The 12,850-nt window shown below is 37.5% G+C and overlaps 1 protein-coding gene across 2 annotated transcripts in view; it reads right to left on the reverse strand.

The window, feature by feature from the left end:
• Window positions 1–12,850, reverse strand: part of ROBO1 (roundabout guidance receptor 1) — a 682,144-nt gene that overhangs the window by 646,517 nt on the left and 22,777 nt on the right. The window lies entirely within an intron of this gene.

Consider the following 12,850-nt stretch of genomic DNA (forward strand, 5'->3'; position numbering starts at 1 on the left):
AAGGCCATTCACTCTCCAGCTCTCTCGTAGGCTGCCTTTAGATACTGAAAGGCTTCTGTAAGTTCTCCCTCAAACCTTCTCCTCTCCAGGCTGAAGAGCCCCAGCTCCCTCATCCTGTCTTCACAGGGAAGGTGCTCCAGCCCTCTGAGCATCTTTGTGACCCTCTTCTGGATTTGCTTCAACAGGTCTGTGTCCTTCTTACGATGGGCCCAGCTGGGCTGGGCACAGTGCTCCAGCTGTGCTCTCACAAGAGCAGATTCCAGTACTTTGATGCAGTCATAAAAACATATTCATAGTGCTCATACTGAACCACAGACAACACCTTAAAAGTGTTTAAAGAGCTTAAAAAGAACCAATTTTAAATTCATTATGGTTTGGACTGATTTGTCACAAACTTACGAAGAAACATCTTTAAGCCATAAGAAGCACTTTGCATTTTGTATCAGTAAGGATGTCATATACAAGCATCATTTTGGTTGGTAAACCAGCACACCAATGATTGCTATTGCATTCATTACTGCATGTGAAAGTGGGATAGAAGTATCTTTACAGATCATTACTTTCTAGATGTTTATTCAACTAATTATAATCATCCTTTAAGGAGATCTAATCCATCATTTTAATAGGTAAAAATCTCTTTTTTTTTTCTGCACTGCAAACAAGTTAGATGAAACATTAGCTTTCAATTTCACACAGAGATCTTTATTTTAAAGTATATAATGATAGCAGAAGCCCTTATCCATGAATATTTATTAGGTGCCAACCACAGAGATTTCTGTGATTAACTGTGCATGCTGACTGCTTTGCCCTGTGTGCCTTGATAGGTTTGACCACTCTGTGGATTTGGCTGGGGGACTTGAGTCGCTGACAGCAAAATTTCCAGAAGGCTCCAAAGCTGTTCTTTCTCCTTGCTTGCTTGGATGAGGCAGGGAGGGAATGTGGGTTTGAATCCCAGCAGGACAGGGGGATGAAGGGTCTGGTTCCAGCTTTGCCTGGCCCAGGGAGGGGAGGGACTTAATTGCTTGGGTTTGCTTCAGGGCTTTGTTGCCTACCTTTATTTTTCATCCCCAATACCCAAATTGCTTATTAGAAGCTTGTGTTAATTGGAAAGAAATTAAGTAAACTATCCTGTGGCTAAGACCATTTTACCTCACCAATATGTTGGATACTTTTATAGCTAGTTGGGTGTTAAACACTGAAGGAGGGAGCCTTGTCACAAAGGCCTCCTCTTTTCTAGACTTCAGCTTGTTATTGTTGTTTCATACCCAATTTCCTAAAAGGATTAATGAATTACAGCCTGAGGGCTGATATTGCTCTGCAAAATTTGCAACAGATTCACTGGGCACACTGACTCAGAGCAGTCAGATCTCCTCCCTCAGCTCATCTCCCAGGAAAGGATGATGGAATTCACCCTCACAGGAGAACTAAAACCTGTGTGGTAACACAGAAACATTTAAAAGGCTAAAGGAGATAGACAAAACTAATCCTAGCAGTATTTAATTTTGTTTTCCTCCTGTTTAGCTTTTTGTTAGTGCTCAACTAAAATCTGGGGTCTGCTGAACATGGCAATTTTATAAATAGGGATTCAAAAGTATTTCCATTCTGCTTACTCACATAAATCAGCAAGAAGTGCACTGTAAAGTCTAAGCGGTTCTGTCAAGTTGGTCAAAGTCAGATTTAATGAAATTGATGTTAAAAGCAAAGACTAAAATATCCCCAACATTTTAAAAAATTGACAAAATGTTCAATGAATCACATGGTTCCAGAGCATCAAACCTAAAAATCTCCCTGTAATGAATGTATGATACCTCTTCAAATGCCTTCAGGGGAGATTAAATACTTAAAACATAATTTCTTGTCAGTATGTCCTTCATGAATGCCATTTGAAAATTCCAGAATCTTAATATAGCATAAAAACTAGCCAGAGAATCAAAATTCTTATGAAATCAGAAAGGACAAAGAACTGACATGTTAACCTGAGAGCAAAAATGCATCCTCCATATTTCAATAGATACAGAGAATCATAAAATATAACATTAGTAATTTCCAAATTACATTGTAAGCTCACTACCCTTGGAATATTTCATAACTATGCATTATATAAGTCTCAGATCTCATTAGCCCCACTGAGCTGAACTCTTCCAATACCCCAAAAATCAGTGGAGACACATGGTTCACCAACAGTGCTGCTGAAAAGTTTCAGACATCAATTATTAGAATGAAGAAATCCTGAGAGGTTTGTTTTGTTTTGTTTTTTTTCTGGGTATTATCCATGCTCATAGCAGCTGAGATCATTGGAAATATCTCTCTCAAAAGTTCCAAATCTTACAGAGGTTTCAATCAAACTCTTGAAAGAAAAGGATGATTTGATAGGCTTGTGATTCTCTTTCTTGTGGAAAATAACCAACAAAAAAAACCAGCATGAAGTTTGCTGTGCTTGCAAGGTTATTATGAATGATAAAGTACGGCAAGACAAGCTCCCCCACTAGCTTTTAATATTAAAACCAGAAGTGTAAGCACAGTATGTTTAAGGCATTTGTTTAAATGTCAATATCCTGTCTGCTTCAGCAGTGGTGCAGGTTTTTGTGTCACTTCTCCTGACTGCTATCGATTAAACAATAATGATTGCTAATGAGGAAGCAAAAGGCACTATTTTTAATTCCACGCTGCTTTTTAACTCCAGCATTTCAATTGTGAAATTACCTTTGTTGTTTTAAAAATCAGTATGTTCTTTGTTACAGACTCTGAAAACTATCAGTGTGTACATTACAGTATCTCTCAATAATTCACACTCACATCCAAAGGTTATTTTTTTCCTTCCCTCAGAATTCAATTAGTCTTAATGAATTGCCCTACCACAAGCTGCCAGTGAAGCAGAGCACATAATCACTATGAATGAAGTTTTCAGGAAAGGCAAGGTCTAAATATTCAAGCGCAGTCTGCTCACCCTCACCTAACCAAGGGTAAGGAAAATGTGTGCAGCTAAACCCCACCCAGTCTGTTTGCTGGAGGCACTGGAAAATGTCAGCACAGCGTTCTTACTCCTTATTTCTGTGGAAGACTTTCATGCATCCTTTAATACAGATAATAAAGTCATTTACCCACTTACATTTCTGTCACATCCTTTTGACAGAGGTAGGGAACATGAGCAGATGACACCAAACTGATGTCCTGGGTTATGGATGGAGAGCAACTGCTCTTTGTATTCAGGCACTATCTGCACACTCCAATGGTGTCTCATTTCTAATGAATATTAACAAAAACAATGCAAGCTATGAATCCTGGAGGTAATTAATTCAGTAAGACAATGTTCTCTGGAGCTAGATAATCAAAGTAGGCTTGGAAATTGTAAAACTTACTACAGCACATTTCCCTTTGTTTTACTGGGGTGAGGAGTTGGGGGTTTTGAGGTTATTATGTTGGCAAATAAAGTGATAAATTTCCAAGTAATTGTGACTATTACAAAGAATTTCATTGTGAAGGCAGTATTTTTGATATTTTAGCAGGATCTTACTGCTTGAATCTCTCCTCCCTTCTGGGAACTCACTTCCAATGATTCAAGAGACTTTCAGACAGAGCGCATCAAGCGGTTTATTTCCTCATGTCAGGAGGATGATCTCTTAAGGGTTTATCTCAAGTACTGCTGTTGGTCTGAGACCATACTCCAGCCTCAGATGCCTTAAAAAGACTTTGTAGTACATGAAAAGCATATTTTGTAGTATGAATTGACATGGATGCTCAATAAAGTCAGCCAGACAGTGATTATTTGCTGTAGAGCCAACATGCTTTGGCCTACGAGGGATACATAAATACAGTTCAGCTTCTGACAGCAGCTTCATGAGAGAAGTTGGAGGGTGAACAGTCACAAAGTGGAAATATCTGACTCTTATTACCAAAAAATTCAGTCTAATATAACCCATAAAGTATTACAAACGAAGAGTAAAACACACACATCTTGAGCAGTGCTAACATTCAGCGAGGAAAAAATTAAGATTAACTGGGTAGTAAATTATTCCACCCAACCATAAACAACTCTCTCAAGAGCTCTGAAGACAGCACTGGTGACACCCTTTATGGTGTAAAACCCACATAGGTGGATTAAATGGTTATTCCAAAACATTTATTTTGGTCAAAACGTGCTTCAAGACAGGAATAAAATACATGCAGAGCTGTAGCAGAAGTTGTAATGGTTTTTGATGGGGTTTACAGCACCACACTTTACCATACCTGCTCTCATCATTACTTCCTAGTAACTGAATTCTCTAAAGTTATTAAAGGTGAGCTTCAGGTGTGAACCAAGGAGAGGAAGAGAGTCCTGCTAGTGTAGGGGTACCAATGCCACCTTGGGGCTACATCTAAAAAGCTTTCTGGTGCAGCAAATGGGACAAGAAGAAGGTATGCCAGAGCTTCTCAGCTTTTTACCAGAATTCCTGTCTCCTAGCATGTCCTGACAAGGGAGATTGGCTCCTGGTATCCACAGCAGCCTTCTGCTAGATATAATTCCCATCTGGAGCCATATCTTCCATTGATCTGTTCTGCAGGGTTCTTCCTCCCTCAGATTAGGATTCCTGTTGTTTTCCACCATTCCCTGCCTCTCCCTGGCCCCCCACAGGGTATTTTCTGGAGAACACAGCTGTCAAAATGATTTCACATGGTGTGTGGTATTCCACTCGAGGCTGGGACTAGAAGCACTTTGTACTACAAAAATGTGCCTCTTTAAACAAAGATCTTAGCATGCCATGGTAAAAGAAAGTGCAGTGTCATGATCACCAAAGAAGAAGCTGGAAAACTGTTCATGGAGAGGAACACAATTCCTTTCTCCAATTTTGCTGCTTTTTCCTGAAAAATACCTTAAATCATTGGCAAGGATGCTTCTCCATTACCACCTCCAGAGCTCTGACAGAGGACAGGTAAATCAAAGATCCATAAACACCCAGCCAGACTGATTACATTTCATGAGGGCCAGGTCTTTAAAAAAAACCTTGTATTTATGCCATGAACATAAAAAATGAATTAAAACCAGAACATTTTAAACGCCTAATGTAACCACCATAAATTGTTACCAGGAATGCAGAAGCTTTTAGTTTTTCACCTGGTGGAGTGTGGTCAATCCTCTCAGCTATCATATCATGTGATTAACTGGTTAAATTCCTACAGTCATAGTTATTGGTTGAAAAAGAAATAATTTATGAAAACCATTTACTCAGAATTGCTTGAGAGAAAACAGTGCAAAAAGTCTTCACTAGAGTTTCATGTCTTATTCTAACAATTTTAATGCTGCAGAGAAAATCAACTCTTCTAAAGCTGCTTGAGAGAGTTAGTTTGGCTTATCTATAAACTTCTGCACCATATTCCATGTAGAGATATACCATATTTATGGTGAACTGCCTGTGCCCTGTGCTTGATTGACTTACCTGTTACTCACACTGATAAGGTACTTGATGACAACATTCTGTTTGGTAATCATTTAATGTTGTCCACTAAATCACTTGCCATTACTTGTGCTATGGCATTTGTGGTATAGCTCAGATTAAAATATGTATTTTAATATTTCTAGATTCTCATCTAAAAAATTCTATTCTATTATCATGAAAGTCAGCTGTTATTTAAACTCCTGAAAGCTGATATGGCTGATACTGCATTCAGATATATAAGCAGTAGATATGAAAGTTATATACATAGGATGAAACCACTACTTTTCATTTCATTTCCTAATGATTCCATGTTGACAACCCTTTGTAAAATGTAGGTTCCACTGCAGGGAATGTGTTCAAGCAGATCATGTCCAGTGAGAGACTGTTGTTTGTGCAGAAACTTTGAACACAGTATTTGTGAACCATCTTTTCTATAAATGGAAAAGGGAAAGGGAGGGAGTAGGATGGGGAACTGCAGGCCCAGAGCAAAATTTAAAATATAGCAATCAAAATATAGGGTAAACATGTGCTACTTACCCATCCAGCTTGATTTGTGTTGAAGCATTAACAACAGAAGTGCCCATAAAAAGTTGTGGCTGTTTGGCACACTAGAGATCAAGAATAAACTCATGAGGGCTCTAGGTGAGTAGCTCATGTTGAAGCCCAGTCAATCACCTTGTTACCATGATCTACATTATCTGTGGAAACTGGCACACAAAACAGAAGCTACAACCACAAGGATTTTGACTATAGGTCAGTTATTCTGCTCAACATGGTTTGTAACGTCATTAAACACAGTGGCAAAAACAGAAGTTACATGTTAAAATTTCTTTAGAAAGTCAAACCAAGCGAAAAAACATGCCCCCTATTACATGTAAACGTTTTGCACCTTGTTATTTTTCTCCTTAAATTGTCTTTCCCAGCCATACAGACCTACCTTGTTGTAAAGACAGGAAAATAAATTTTCTATTTCCCAATTGTTTATGATCTAGAATTTAACCTTAGATTCTTCAGTGGTTCCATATGGAAAACTATAAATATATGAAGATGTTTGGGGGATTTCCACAAGGTCCAAATCTGCACATAAAAGCCCAGCTTAACATTCACAATGGGCTGCTGTGGAGGCAGGAAATGCTGATACAGATCCTACACTTAGATTTTTATTTTTTTCTTCCCTCAATTGACTTTTCAAAGGTGGATTATTCTGGTTTTTCCATCTTTTGCTATGCTGACTAAACCTGCTGTGGCAGGAGTGGCCTGTAGACAACAGCACCAGTGAAAATTTGGTAACAGGTCCCTGTACAATATTGAATAATGATTAAAATCTGCTCATGTGTTGTTAACAGGAATTTAATCAGAGATACAGACAGACAACCCTGGCAGTTGTTAATTTGTGAAGAAAAGGAGTAGAACAGAGAAGTCTTAACAAGCTCCCCCACTTTCCAAATATTAAGTAAATATATAAAGCTGGTTTATCTACAGTGCATGCAAGCCAGAGCTGGTCTTTGGGAGTGCTGCATTGTGCCTTAAGTGCATTCAAATGTCATTATCCATACTCACCAAAGTACCTTTCTCACTTTCTTTCTTTAAATCTTTTTGTAAGCTATAATTACAATTAAGGAAAGACATGTTTATTGTCACAAAATGTATGCCAACAGCTCACACTAATGCAATCCAAACATTAGTATGAAACATTTTTCCAATTACTGCACAGACTCCCTATAGTGTTTCAAGCTGCTTTATGACATTTTAAACTCCACATATAATACAGTCCTTTAGAAAGCTGCAAAATCTTTCTATTTCTTCCTTATGACCCGAGAAAACCTAAATCTATTAAAAGCACATTTTCATAGCAGCAGGATAAAAATGCTTTTACTACATTTATCTTCAAAATTGGTGGTGTTAAATAGTGCCAGGGGATAAATAACCATAAAATATCACATTAGTGTACAGGGTACTGCTCTAACTAGGCATGAGGGGATGTCTCTCTACCCTTTCATTTCTTTTTTCTGTTTGTCCCATTAGAGCTAAGCAATCATTCATCAGTCACTGTGGCAAGCAGTGCTGCTCCATACTGACTCCTGCCTAAAAAGAGGCCCAAGAAATAAAAGAAATAAAGCCACAGAGAGAAAGTTGAGTTCACAGCATTCCAGAGACGTCCACACCTACATTCATAACTGTTTTTCTGCCATAACACTCTTGCTATTTATGGAAATAATATTTTAATAGCATCACATATTGAGCCTTGAAGTTATATTAGAGAAACACTCATTTTGCACATTAGATAGAACTAGCGAAAAAGTCTGAATATTTAAAAACCAAGCCAAAAACCCCCAGTTTTTAGCTCTGATTTAAAACCCAGATGTTGCAATCAGCTTCTGCTAATCTATTTTGCTTGACTCCTGGCACTTCCAGCAAACTTATGGTAACTTAACACAGATGAACTGTCAAATTGTTTGAGGTTTAGGCAAATGCTATTATTCCAATCAAAATACAAAATCAGTAGAATTGACTCCTAAAATAAACTCAATAAAAATTGAACAAAGCATAATATTTATCCATGGTAAAGTCACACTTTTTTTACTAAGAATATTGAGAAAAACAATGCAGCTTGTGGAAAAGTATTGACATAGATTTTGATAAAAATGTATCTAGCAGTTCTTTATCTATTATGCATCCCCCCAAATCCCCCAACTAAATAGGGAGGAATAACTCACAAGACATCTGACATATTTTTTCTATAGATCTTGTAGAAATCAACCGGAATATTCATTTTTTTATAAGGCAGAATTTTTCAGAAAAAAAAAGGAAAGATAAGTGTCAGAATTTGGGAGCAAAACTGAAATATTTGCTCTATGTCTTACAGAAATTAATTCATAATAATACCACCTAATAGTTCATGTATGTTCTTTGCTTTACAAAGGATAACATATATCCTTAAAATACTTGAAAATAATGAAATTGATGTTCAGAACATTATGTTTCTTCAGAAAATCTTGCAAAGGAAGTTCTTCTTGAAGGACTGAAAACTGCACAATCATGTTCTGTATTCTATCAGATACTCATGAAGCAGATACTCATTACTTCCAAATATGCCTCTAACAGATGTTTTAAAGAAAATAGACCTCTTAAGAAAGAAACTAAACAATAAAACCCCTGAACTATTAAGCTCTGAATAAAATGCTGAAAGAACTGAAAAAGTATAGAGTCTTCCTTTCAAAGGTCAAAAAATTCTTGAGCTTGTAGCTACTGCGAGCTCTAAACCATCTGGATTTTGTTAATCTAAATTATTTATGAAATCAAGGAAAAGAAGTATCATACTTCAAACCCATGATGTCTGAAGTATAGAGGTCAGTAGACATGAATTTCTAAACCACTCTAGCAAGGCTGAGTCTGACTCATAAAATCACCATTTTATTTCACTGAAATTAAGGAGTGATCTCACTAAAATAAACAGCAGAAGGCCTGTGTTGATGAAACTGCCCATTTTCATGTTAAGGCCAAGAGTCAACATACCTGTAGCCTTGATGACCTCATGGTCACAGTACGTGCTTTAGATTTTTTACTTGTTAACTACTTCTGAGTCAAAGCCTAAATCCACAATGCAATGAGCCTAACAAAGTCAGGGATTTATTTTAAATTCAAAGTGGTTTTTTTTTCTGCTAACATAAGCCAGAAACCTTCATTTATCATGGAGACAAGTGGAATAGTCATGATGGCAACTCTTCAACATTCAGATCACTGACAGTAAGGGATAAAGGAAATTCATGAACAAAGCAGAAAGGACACTCTCATTTGAAATATAATTTCATCCACAAATTCATACATCTTATATTGACACTGCATCTGTTGCTGCAGTGGATTTTATGAAGTGTCTCAAAGCAACCTGGAGATGGCCCTTCTGTCATAGGGAGTGCCAGATAAAACTAAGAGATCTGAAATTATGGACAGTCACTTTGTAGATAGAGAAACACACCTTCCCTGCTTTCTCTCCAAGCCTGACACTCATGCCCCACTGAAATATGTGGCTGTGCAGCTGTAGGAGTTTACTGCATTCCACAGTTCAAATGTTTGGATGGAAAGAAAAGCAAAATATTTAACTAAACTTGTTTAAAAGAGCAGCAGATCTCTAGGACGCTATCAAATATACGGTGTGTCAAACATGCAGTATTTAATACAGAACAACCTTTGAGTACTCCACCCTAAAATAAGTGAGAGAACAAAAATGAAGTCCACATCAGCCTTACAGTGGGGATATATTAAAACAAACTGAAAAGTTTGTTTCACAAACTTTTGAGGGCAATTTTGCCAGTTCCTATGTTATATCCAATAAAACCACAGCAAAATAAGAAGGTGAAGGTGTTGGAACCCACTCTGAAGAACTGTCTGGTTTTCGGCTGTTTGAAGGGCCTGGAAAGGCCCGGAGTGGCCTTGGGGCAGCCCGCGTATCAAAGGACGAGAAGAGGCTTCAGTTCTTCTTTCGGTCTTTATGTTTATTAATTGTTTATCTAAAAGATTTTCTTTCGGCCCCACAGAAGTCTGCTCAGCAGCCAGCCATGAGCACACTGTGCTGTCCTCCGGACAGTCACCTATCTTTATACCCATTGTTACGTGTACAATATTTATCATTTTTCCCCAATCCTTTTTATTCTTATTGTCCGGTGCACTTTCAGTAATGACCAATCCCAAAGTGCCACCATCACCACAGAAGATGGAGGAGAAGAAGAAGAAGAAGAAGAAGAAGGACAGGACACGCCCCAATTCCTCCATCTTACTTCTCTAAACCCCCCTGTACAGAAATCCTAAACCCTGTGTCTCACCCTCTAATTAGCTAATCCCTTCACCATTCACCCCGGTGAAATCCTCCTATCCTCATACAGGTGTTGTCTCCCGTGTAGGATCAAAGTCCAGCCACCAGACACTTCTGGCAACATTCCAGGACTCCCGAGCCCCCCAAGGGTGGTCTCGGTGGCTCGGCACCTCAGTCCTGAGGTGCTGAGATCCCACAAAGAACCACCATTCCCTCAGTGCAGAATTCAGCCAATACATTAACTTTGAATATACATGTTGAAAACTTCCAGCAGCAAAGCTTAATTAGAAATATAAACAGATCAACATTTTTCATCTTCATCACTCAGTTCCTAATTAATCAAGGCCTGAAGGTGGGGCCATCCCATCAGAATGGGAAACCAAGAGCCCAGCCTGCTGGAAACATCTGAGAAGCACACTCTAGCTTCATGCCTTTGAGAGATCCTGCTTCAAAATTACAGTAACACTCTATACTTGACATAAATAAACTCTTAGGGAAATAAATTTCAGCACTAGCTGGCTCCAATGACTACAGTTGAATATGTGGTAAATTGCCATTCAGACTGGTTTCACTGTATCTTTATTTATACTCTCCAGATCCAAATGCTATATGGCTCACAAAAAATACTTCTATAGGCTGTTCAAGTCTTTGGCTTGTCTCCAAGAGTTCTGCTGGTTTAGATTCTACACACCCAGGAGGAACTATTCACGCCTCAGACATTTATATTAGCACTGTAAATATTCTGCTCTGGAGAGAAAATGTCAGGCCACTTCACAGAAAACTATTTCAGAGTTTCATAGCCAAAAAAGACATCTCTGCTGCTCTCTTTTCCACATTACTTTATTTTTTATGAGTGACAATAAGGACATAAAGTAATGTCTCCACATAAATATTCAGTAATGGATTTTTGACCAGCTGAACTGAGACACAGCAGGTTTATTCCTTAATCGGAGCCCCATAATGATGGCAACCTTTAATCTTGGGAGAGGGGTCACTAAAACACAAATGCCCCACTAAGACAACAAAGCCTTTCAACTGACTTCAATAAGGATTTAGAGATGGGGACAACTGATTTAAGGGATACTATTATCCGTACTAGTATCAGATGTTGGTGGGAGGTAGGGGAGTTGTATGGGCTTTTTGTTTCTTGGTATTGAGAAAGATAAATGAAAAATCACACTGAAGCTTTTTGCAGAACTTTTCAAGTTTAAAACATTCCAAGTTTTCTTTACAAAAAGAATGTGACACGTCAGCACCGAAATAAAGGCAAGATCGACCCAATCTGTACACAGAACTTGAAATCCAGTATATTTCATGTGTGCTTTCTGACCATAGATTCTAAAGATATTTCAAATATTGTAAAGATAAAGTTTTTCCCTACATTTAGCAAAACATTTGTGGGACACGGCATGGGACTCTGGACATGGAATTCTTTTTCATGTAATCTGAGGTTATGTAGAGAGGATGATTCACATGATACAACTTCTGCTCTGTCACAGGAATCATGGGGTTTTACTTCTTGGATAGGAAATATGATCTAATATGAGCAGATGAAGATGACATCAACAAGCACTTTGCTAAAAAATCCTGTGAGGGATTGTAACCTCCACTATACAAGGTGGATGGAACTTCATGTTGTTAATGCAAATTACCTCAATTTCTGAAAATTAAAATATTTGTTTTACTCTTGAAAATTCTTCTCACAGAGTTTTTTCTCTGTAAGGAACTGGACACTGACTCTACAGGTCCAGGATGAAAACGAGTTAAAATCTATGGTTCTAGGACCCTATTTTGTCCTCATTTAGCCAGCAACAGTTTTCAGCTATACAAGCACGATAAAGAAAAATTAGTACCAAACATGTAGATCAGAATTAGAGGCCATTATCAGATACTCTCTTGTTTTTGCTTTTTTAAAATTTATAAAACATCTCATTTACTTTATTCATAGTTCATTCATGATCTTAAAGAGCAGTATCACAGTCTTGCTACTTATTGTCCACGTCAACTACATTCTGAATGTAAAAGAAATTAATTTCATAGACAAATTTTATGTCTACTTAAAAAATTTCCTATAATTTGTTGTGTTGGTCAAAACTAATCGATATTTGTCTAGACTCAAAATTAAGACTTCTTTTTCTTACATAGATGACTCCTCTTCAAGCACTTAAATCATCTTTAAAAAGTTTTAAAATTACAATAACAATGTCTCATTATTTTTCTATGTATTATAGCCACTAAAGATCACAATCATTCTTCTCACAAAGCATTCTTTTGCGTAAACGTTATACAAATATACAAGTTCTACATATAAAAAGATGTTAATTAAAGTATTTATTTTCTATTCCCTTATTGCCACCTCTTTCAGTCAAACTGTCAGTGTGTTTCTATCTAATTGTCTTTGACCATGTTTATGTTCACTTGGATCCCAAATTAAGAGAGAATTGATTTGCTCTTGAATTATGTTTGGTTTATGCACTATTTGATGTCATAGAGGTGTGGTTTATCCAGCCCATGGCACAGTGCTCTAGGAAAAGTGTGTGATTCATCCTCCTTCCCAAAACTGAAATTACAAGAAACTCAGACCCTGTTGATACTTTATTAATCATTATGTTTTAAATCTTAACCA

This window comes from Zonotrichia leucophrys, chromosome 1 (genome assembly GCF_028769735.1).
Source record: "Zonotrichia leucophrys gambelii isolate GWCS_2022_RI chromosome 1, RI_Zleu_2.0, whole genome shotgun sequence".
In the NCBI taxonomy this organism is placed as follows: Eukaryota; Metazoa; Chordata; class Aves; order Passeriformes; family Passerellidae; genus Zonotrichia; species Zonotrichia leucophrys.